The sequence below is a fragment of the Lemur catta genome, chromosome 5 (assembly GCF_020740605.2).
Source record: "Lemur catta isolate mLemCat1 chromosome 5, mLemCat1.pri, whole genome shotgun sequence".
In the NCBI taxonomy this organism is placed as follows: Eukaryota; Metazoa; Chordata; class Mammalia; order Primates; family Lemuridae; genus Lemur; species Lemur catta.
Window position 1 is genome coordinate 29,430,956 of NC_059132.1, and position 9,161 is coordinate 29,440,116.

The following is a 9,161-nucleotide window of genomic DNA, read 5'->3' on the forward strand; positions in this document are numbered from 1 at the left end:
TAACTTGTTGCGGCCAGGTCGGGCGAGCGGATGGCCAATCCCGACTGCGTCCTTTGGACTCTTCGAACAGCAATTGGGTACGGACTCAGGATGAAGGCGTGGCTCTTGATTGGCTTTGACTCATGCCTATGAGACTATGAGAATCTCGTTTCCCTAGTAACAGATTGGCACTAGGAGCAACCAATAGCTGGACGGTAGCGTGGAAGGGAGCGTGGACAGTTCCTTGACTGATACCCATCATAGCCAATAAGTGTATGGGGCTGCTCTCATTCGTTAAAACGTCTTCCCCGGGGCGGAGATCCGTTTTCCATGCAGGAGCGGTTGCTCCACAAGGTGGGGCCCTTGTACTTTGGGGAAGTAAACCCCAAGCAACTAAGAGGCGGGCGCCCGGGAGGCCAAGGAAGGCCTCGGCCAATCTCCACGCCGGAAGGAGCTGATTGACAGGGGGGTTGGACTGCTCCAAGGAGCCGGAGCCCCAGGGCCGCCGGGCTTTCTGGGGCGGCGATGAGGCTGTCCAGGCTCCGGCTTCTGTCCTCTCTGCTTTCTTTCCTTGCGCTTGCTGGGTCTGGCCCCTGAGGTCCCCTCTCCTGCCTTTTCCGCACAGTTTGGTAGCTGGAGAACCAAGTGGAAAAGTTTCCCGGGTTTTTCCTTCTTTTTATGACAACTTTTTAATTTCCATGGGGCAGCCTAAGGGCACTTGCTGGCTCTTATCATTAGTCAGCGCTATTGTTGGGCGGCTGTTAAAGCCGAAGAGGAAAGTCGCTCCCGTGGCGTACGCGAGAGCCCGTAAGAAGCCACACGTGTAAACCCCCGAGTGGGGAGCCGCATTTCGGCCCGTGCCCTTAAGTGCTGCTGCAGGCTGGCCAGTCGGCTCGGGGTGTTTCACGGGGCTTCCCTTTTGTCGTTGCTGAGGAACAGTGGTCTGGGCCTCCGTGCAGCATCCTGTGCGTCACCACCTTTGTCATTCAGTTTTCCGATTGCTGTAGGGGTAGGAGGCTTATTTCTTGTCCTTACGCCTTTAAAAGGTAACTTGTCAAACTCCTTTACAGACGTCCCAGAGATCTGAAACGCCTGGGGGCTCAGTGACGCCCCAGCCTGCTCCAGTCCACGTCGCTTAGTATGTTGCTGGGCCCTCTGTCGGTCACCGTGAGCATTTTATGTGGAAATAGCTTTAGGTCCAACACGTTAGCATGGACACGCCCCGGGTTGTTTTCATTCCAGGCATGTGACCAGGCGGAGAATTTTGGAAATGAAGCACGTGGAGCGTCGCTGTTAGGGAGCGAGAGGCCGAGCGGGCCGGCCCAGCCCGGGCTGGAGGGAGGAAAGGCGCCGGCAGTAGTCTGGTGGGACCCGCGCTGGGACGTGGGGAGGCCCAGGAGCGACGTGAAAGTCCCATGTACGCCCAAGGCCCACTCCAGCATCGGCCCGCTCACTGGACCCCGATGGAGCTCCCGGGGCTGAGGTCCACGATGCTGTCGCTGCTCGCGGTCACGCGTTCTCGGACAGGGGCGCTGCGCTGGGCCGGGAGCTCCCAGGAAACAGGCCCCTGAGTTCTCCCGAGGGAGCTCTGCCCAAATGAGAGACCCCACTAAAAGTTTTCCGGAGTAGGGAACCTCCGAGATCCTGTGAGCCGCGCAAAGGAATTTGGACTTTATTCTAAGCGCAGTGGAGAGCCCCTAGGAGGTTTTTTAACGGGTGGACTAAGATTTGCATTTTACAAAATGACTCTCCAAATTGAACTAATGAGAGCAGATTGGTGAAATTTTAAATTTACAGATTGGTAATTTAACTCAGGTAACCTGTGATGGGGAACATGGCTACTCTTAATCACATTTGGGGGTGGTTTTAAGAGATACAGCTCTTTTTACTAGGCAATCTGGCAGTATTAATAAAATTGTGTATATCCCCAAAACAATAACCTAATTTCTTGGTTGCTAGCCACATTTGTTTACAAAGGCATGTACCAAGGTGTTCACTGCAGCATTGTTGTAATACTTAAAACTGAAAACTTAATGCTCATCAATTGGCAAACTGTTTAACGGTTATATGCACATAGTATAGAACATTATGCAACAATTTAAATGAGAATGAGAACTACACAGATATAGATTGGTCTCCAGTTCTTAATTGTGTCGCTAATTGAAAAACAAATCATGTTCAACAAAATATAAAAATTCTGTAAGTTAAAGCAAGTATTTAAGTGCATAGGAAAAGTACATAGGGAAGTTGTAAATTTAAAACAATAGTCATTACCCCTAGGGATTCCAGTAGGTTAGGAGCGATTGTGTGTTCAAATATTGTGTTTTGTAAAGAGAGGTAGAAAGAAAGAAAGCAGAAAGAGGAAATGGATTACTAGAGTGAGAATGTAGGCGAGACCCGTTAAGTGGCTGTAAGCTGTCTTCCAGAGAAGAGAGCAAGTTGGCTTCTTCCTGTGGTGGTTTTTCCAGACAGGTTATAAACCTTCAGGCCCCAGATGCTGGATACTTAGTAATACTGTACTTGGTAAATGTTCAGTGATTAACTCACCACTAATGAATTGTCTAGATCAGCGTTCCCCAACCTTTTTGGCACCAGGAACCAGTTTCATGGAAGACAGTTTTTCCATGGATGCGGGGGGCGGGGGGCGGGGTTCGGGATGATTCAAGCGCATTACACTTATTGTGCCTCTTATTTTTATTATTACATTGTAATATATAATGAAATAATTACACAAGCCTCTCTGCTAATGAAATCTGTATTTGCAGCTGCTCCCCAGCGCTAGCATCACCACCTCAGCTCCACTTCGGATCATCAGGCATTAGATTCTCCAAAGGAGTGCACAACCTAGATTCCTCACATGAGCAGTTTACAGTAGGGTTCTCGCTCCTATGAGAATCTAATGTCTCTGCTGATCTGACAGGAGGTGGAGCTCAGGCAGTGATGCGAATGAACGATGGGGAGTAGCTATAAATACAGACGAAGCTTTGCTGCTCACCTCCTGCTGCGCAGCCTGGTTCCTAACAGGCCACTGACCAGTACCCGTCCACAGCCTGGGAGGTGGAAACCACAGGTCTAGAGCAGTGGTTCAGGAGGGATTTTGCCCCCAGGAGAAATAAGCCATTGTCACAACTGGGTAGAGGGGGGCTACTGAGATCGAGCAGGTAGAGGCCAGGAATGCACAGGAGAACCACCCCATTCTCCCCCCAAACACATACGGAATTATCCAGCCAAAAAGTATAGTACTGAGGCTGAGAAACTCTGGTCTAGTCATCTAAGGGAGAATCCCCAGCCTCCTGCTGGTCTTTATCTCCACTGCCAAGCAAAATCTGCAAATCCGCAGGGGCGTAGGGGCTCATGCCTGTAATCCTAGCAGTCTGGGAGGCCGAGACCTGCCTGAGCAAGAGCGAGACCCCAAAACTCAGTCTCTACCAAAAATAAATAAATAAATCTTTGGGCAAGTCTTAAAGAATAAAAGAAATACAAAAAAGAAAAAATAAATAATTAAATAATAAATAAATAAATAAATCTGCAAACCCCTCCAATACACTACCTCACCCTTCTCTCTCTGTGCCAGTTCTTCTCAAAGCATTGGGAATCAGAGTGAGAAGAAGGAGCTAGGCAAGACCCCAGAAACTACAGTTTGGTGGTGGGGAGGAGTGGGTGATGGAAAATACTAGGTATGAAATGATCTTAAGAATATCTGATCAGTTTTTCCCAAACAGCTAATGATTTTTGAACAGTGATTAAAAATAAGTATCTAGGCCAAGCGCGGTGGCTCATGCCTGTAATCCTAGCACTCTGGGAGGCCGAGGCAGGAGGATCGCTCGAGATCAGGAGTTCGAGACCAGCCTGAGCAAGAGCGAGACCCCGTCTCTACTAAAAATTAGAAAAAAATTAGCCGGACAACTAAAAATACATAGAAAAAATTAACTGGGCATGGTGGCACATGCCTGTAGTCCCAGCTACTCGGGAGGCTGAGGCAGAAGGATCGCTTGAGCCCAGGAGTTGGAGGTTGCTGTGAGCTGGGCTGACGCCATGGCACTCTAGCCCAGGCAACAGAGCAAGACTCTGTCTCCAAAAAAAAAGAAAAAAAGAAAAAAGTATCTATCTTTAATGTTAAACCCTTTGTGAACAAAGAACTAGTATAATAACAATCATTGCAGCATTGTCTGTAGCAGAAAGAGATGGGAAACAACCTGAATGTCTGGCTATATGGGACTGGTTAGACACAATACTACAATACAGTACACTTAGAGCAGACTGTCATGCAATCATACAGAAAATGAGGTAGATCTACTTGTACAGTTATAGAGAAATCTCATAAGAGATATCAATAAATGAAAGCGAAGTACAGAATAATGGGGAAAGTACACCTGTGTTTGTGTAAAAAAGAGGGAGAATAGCAGGGGCTGATTAAGATATATGCATTGCTGTAGTTATACTGTACACATTTATTCTTTTATTTTTTTATTTTTTGCTGTACATGTTATGTCTGGAAGGAGTCACAAGGAACTGTTAGTGATTGCTAATAGGGAGGTGAACTTTGGCCAGGAGAGGAAAAAGGCTTAGTTTTCATTCTGTACCCTTTGGTACTATATGATTTTTTTAAACATGTGCCTGTGTTATTTTTTTTAAAGTTAATATTATAGATTTTAATAGTGATATGAAGAACTATAATATATAAATTTTGATCTTTAAAACAAACAAAAGGGATGTAATATTACATTAACCCTTTATAGATAGGTATATGAGGGATTTTGAAAAGGAGGCATCAGAGTTTTAATCTACCTCCCCCAGACTGCTAACTTCTTTTCCTTTTGCTCCTTATCATACAAAGATCATACAGTTCCTCCCTCCTTTGGCATTGACTGTCTGCAAACACAGCACTTCCTCAAACTCTGTGGAGCACTGACCATAAGCCAAGCACCTGGGCAATATTCTTTACAAGGGTGGTCCCATTTAATGCTCACAATAACCCTACTTCCTATTTCCCAAGTACAGAAACAGGCTCAGAAAGGTTAAGCAACTTGCCCAAGGTCTCACAGCTAGGCCTAGAAACCAGGACTCTAACTTTAAGTCCGTGTTCTTTTACCGATTCATCAGGGAAGGAGGATATAGCCCTAAGTACAGAAAAGAGACATAGTCTCCCCAGAAACCTCTGAAAGGCTAGGACTTTTTCTTCATTCTCTCAGGCATGACACCAGATAATACTGCACAGACAGATTTCAAAGTGGTGTGAGAGTTCTGGAGTCCCTGGCAAATTCTGTTAGTCTGCAGCCAAAGCTCTTTGCAAGAGACTCTTTGGCAGCACACTCTGGTACTACACACAGACCTGGGAGTCCTCACTTTCTGGGGCTTAGAGGAGGGACAAAACTTCAAGTCCAAATAACATAGCATGTACCAAGCATCTATTATGTGCCAGGCACAGCACTAGGCAAAGTTTTTCAGTTCATCCTCACAAAAACGTTATGAAGTATTAACTCAATTTTATAGATGTAGAAACTATGGCTCAGAAAGGTTAAATGACTGCCCCAAGATTAGAATATGAAAGTGGCAGAGCTGAGCTTCACAGTCAAGTTTGTATCACTTGAAACTCAAAGCCTAGTAAGGAAGAAAACAAGAATAAAATATATAAACAATAGCTCTTCAGGCCAGGCGTGGTGGTTCACACCTGTAATCCCAGCACTTTGGGAGGCTGAGGTGGGAGGATCACTTGAGGCTAGGAGTTTGAGACCAGCCTGAGCAACAGTGAGACCCCATCTCTACTGAAAACAGAAAAATTAGCCAGGCTTGGTGGCGCACACCTATAGTTCCAGCAACTGGGGACATTGATGCAGGAGGATCACTGCAGCCCAGGAATTTGAGATTGCAATGAGCTGTGATGACACCACTGCACTCTAGCCCAGAAGACAAAGCAAGACCTTGTCAAAAAAAGAAGAAAAACAAAAACAAAAGGAAGAAAGAAAGAAAGAAAAGAAAAGAAAAGGAAGGAGGGAGGGAGGGAGGGGAGGAAGAAAGAAAATAGTCCCAAACCTTCAAACAGCTCAATTCAACAGATAGGGAAACCAAGGCAAAAAGAAGTTAAATAATTCTTCAGTCATCAAATTGTGAAAAATGATACTTTGCTAATACCAAATGTCAGCAAGGGTGTGGAAAAATAATTATTCTCGTATACTGCTAGTACAAAATATAAATTGGCATAGCCTTTCTGAGGACAATTTGAAAGCATCTAGCCAGGTGTGGTGGCTTATGCCTATAATCTCAGCAGCTTGGGAGGCTCAAGCAGGAGGATCTCTTGAGGCCAGGAGTTTAAGACAAGCCTGGGCAACATAGCAAGACCTTTTTTCACTATTATAGACAATGCTATAGTGAACATCTTTGCTTTCTGTATACATGTGGGAGTGTTTCTTCAGAGTAGATACAAAAAAGTAGAATTTCTGCATCATAGGGTGTGTGGATTTTAAATTTTACTATATGCTTTCTTTCTTTCTTCCTTCTTTTTTAGAGACAGAGTTTCCCTCTGTTGCCCAGGCTAGAGTGCCATGGCATCAGCCTAGATCACTGCAGCCTTGAACTCCTAGGCTCAAGCAATCCTCCTGCCTCAGCCTCCCAAGTAGCTGGGACCACAGGGGTGAGTTACCATACCTGTCTTGGAATTTTTATTTTTTTAAATGCTTTTCTTAGTCTTGGTATAAGGAAGCAACTAATTTTACATGTCCGTCTACAAATAATTTTAATTGTGGTAAAAATACAGAACATAAAATTCACCATTGTCACCATTTTTAAGTGTAAAATGTAGAATGTAAAATTCAGTGACATTAAATACATTCACAATATTGCACAACCACACTCAGTGTTCTTAAATGCAGTCAACTAATCCAAAAATATTTTGAATACTTTAGAAACTGGATAAAATGTGATTGTAAGCCAGGTTCAGCCAGTTTGCAGCTCTGCAGGACACCGTTCCTCTCCCATGCCTGCAGCCCAAGTTCCCTGGGCTTTGTAGCCCCTCTCTTCTCATGCCGTGGCTTGGGAGGACCCTTTCAGCTCAGAACCCTTGATTCTACTAAAGGTCCCTTGGTGGATAAGCAGTAAGGCAACTAGTGTGTACCTGTGTTATAATACAGGAAACAGGCAGCTACGAAGGCCTTTCTTTGCAAAGAATCTGCTTACATTTGCCAAGGAGTCACCCAGTAGGTGGGTTCTAGAAGTACCAACCACTGTCTGAGAACCCGCTGTCTACACGTGACTGCAGTGTATACATTCCCATCCTCACAACACTGTCAGCCAGAAAGGGCAGTGTTCCATGGTGCACAGACCCTCAAAGGCCAAGGGAGCTGAGAGGCCAAAGAAAGAGGCCAACAAATCCAATTTCTCAGAAACATTTAATAAGGATTTGCCAACAGATGTAATGTCTCAGGCAGCTGCGAGATGGTAGATCCCCACACCCGCCCTCCAGAAAGTGTCCTTTATATACCAAGTTGTTAGGGTAAAACACGCAGCTCGTCATGCCTCAGACTTTTTTATAAAACTGGTGACCACTGGGGAGGTTAGATAACATCTTTATGAGGGGTTATCTATGCTACGGGCATAGTTTAGAGACCATGCAACAAAACACGTTGGTATGCAGGGGTCAAACATCTGTCGTCATGGTGGTTTCACTTCAAGATGGTGTCACTCTTGCCATACATGAGGATATTGAGGGTTAGAGAGATAAATTAATCTGCTCAAGGTCACACAGCTGGTAAATGATAGGGCTGAGATTCAAACTCTGGTCTGTATAGCTCTGCTATAGACTGAATTGTTATCTCTAAAAATTCATATGTTGATGCCCTAATCTTCCAGTATGTGTTTGGAGACAAAACCTGTGAGGTGATAAAGGCTAAATGAAGTCATAAGAGTGGGGCCCTTATAAGAAGAGCTCTCAGTCTTTATCATGTTAGGACATGGAGAGAAAGCGGCTGTCTGCAAGCGCAGGAAGAGAGCCTTCACCAGCAACCAAAGGGGCTAGCACCTTGATCTTGGACCTCCTATCCTTCAGAACTGTAGAGAATAAATTTCTGTGGTTTAAAGCCACCCAGTCTGTGGTATTTTGTTATCATAGCCTGAGCAGACTGAGACAGGCTCTAACATCCATGCCCCTTCCATTCATCATGCTGGAGGTGGACCTCCATCCTGAGCTAGTATGAGCCAGCCGCTGGTGCTAGCCTAGACTTATCTGCTTATCTCTTCCATTTGTATTCCTTGAACTTAGGCCAAGGGTGGATCCATTATCCTCCTCCTTAAACTAAAGTAGGCAGCTTGTTGTCAATCCCCATATCAGTCGGGATCCGATCAGAAACCACACTGTAATTTGAACAAGGAAAGTATAAAGATTATAATGAGATTGTAGTAATGAGGGATTGATGAGCAACAAGTAAAGAGAACTCTGAAGAATATAAGAATAGCAAATATTAAAAAAGAGGAGGAGGAAGAGAAAGAAAAACAGAATAGCAGATATAAAGAACAGCCACTGTCCATAAGGCTAAGACAGATCAAGGAAAGGCCCTCCCCCAAAACCTGCACCCTGGTCCCCAACCCGAGATCCAGTCTTCAGCTGTGGCCCACTGAACAGCAGAGAAGTGGCTGCAGTGCTGTGCTGGTGGAACTTGCTAGAAATCTACCCTCTAGGCTGGAAAACTTCCCTCTAGGATGCTGGAGAATAGCTGTTCACAGAAAGGCACCTTACTGGAGGCACTCTGCATAAAACCACCCAACAGGGGTAGGGTATTGGGGGAAGCTGCTGGCTGCTAGGCGCTGCTGTCCCTGTACACAGCAGAAGCCTGGTGGTGAGAAAGGCATCCTCAGAAGCTGGGCTTGGGGCTACCACACACAATGCAAGAGCCTGGTGGAGCCAGAAAAGAAAACCTTTCCTCCTTCCATGCCTCTCCAGAGCCTTACTGACAAAGCTTAACATCCTGCCAGTAGGCAAAGGGAAAAAATATATATATATTCAAAGGGTCTAGATCCATTTTCAGAGCTGGCAAAAAGGGTGAATTGGAGCTGAGAGACAATAAACCAATAACCAGTACACTTCCTCTAAAAGGAGACTATAGTTTTCCCCAGCCAGCAGATCCTGAAACCAAAGGAGGGAGGAGGCCTAAAAAATGCGACCTGAAATGAAGGCGAGGTGTATCTAGGGT